Here is an 887-nt window from a genome sequence, read left to right as displayed (position 1 = left end):
GGGAGGGGCAGAGAGAGAGGGAATACCAAGCAGGCTCCACACTGTCAGTGTAACGCCCGATGGGGGGATCAAACCCAGGAACCCTGCGATCATGACCTGAGCCTAAGTCAGATGCTTAACCTCCTGAGCCCCCCAGGTGCCCCTGATGATCTGGAATTACAAGCCCCCTGACTGCCTCTCACCCTCGCTGACCATGCCTCGTGGCAGAATCAACAAAATGGGTATCTCCAGGATTCTGAGTACCTACCCTACAGCTTTCTGAGGGAACATTTCTTCAGTTTTTTAAAAACACCTTTTAATCTTAAGAGAAATATGGCATTCTTTCCCATGATTGGCCCATTTGCACTTTACTATAAAATATTCTCATCTCAAATTCGATGCTTCTGAAACTCCCTCCCGCCCTTGCTTGAGACACACCAGCCACGAAAGGGCACAGCACCAAAGTCTCTCAGGTGTCCTGCAGCCACAGAGCAAACAGTCCCCGCTGGCATGTCTTTATCCACAGGGTAGATCCAGTCTTTACTTCCAGCTCTCATATTTCTTATCATGCATTTTGTGCAGAAATTTTGATTTTTAAATTGGCATTAAAATATTATTTTACCTGAATTGCTGAGATGGGTTATATATATCCGTACACATAGATCTCCATACATATCTCTTAAGCTTTGCGCCTGGGGCAAGGCCCTCACCAGCCTCACTCTGGTCCTGTTCCTGCATAAAGAGCTTTTCAAATCTCAGACGTTCACATCTTCACTGTGGAGACAAAATTAGCCCTGTGAATACTGTAATTGATATCTAAAGATGCACAGGTTTCCAACTTTATCCAGGGATGAAAGATTCTATTTGTTAAACTCCCAGCTCTCCGAAATTCCAGATTCCTGATAGGA

Source organism: Suricata suricatta, chromosome 4 (genome assembly GCF_006229205.1).
Source record: "Suricata suricatta isolate VVHF042 chromosome 4, meerkat_22Aug2017_6uvM2_HiC, whole genome shotgun sequence".
NCBI lineage: Eukaryota > Metazoa > Chordata > Mammalia > Carnivora > Herpestidae > Suricata > Suricata suricatta.
This window is presented reverse-complemented; position numbering follows the sequence as displayed.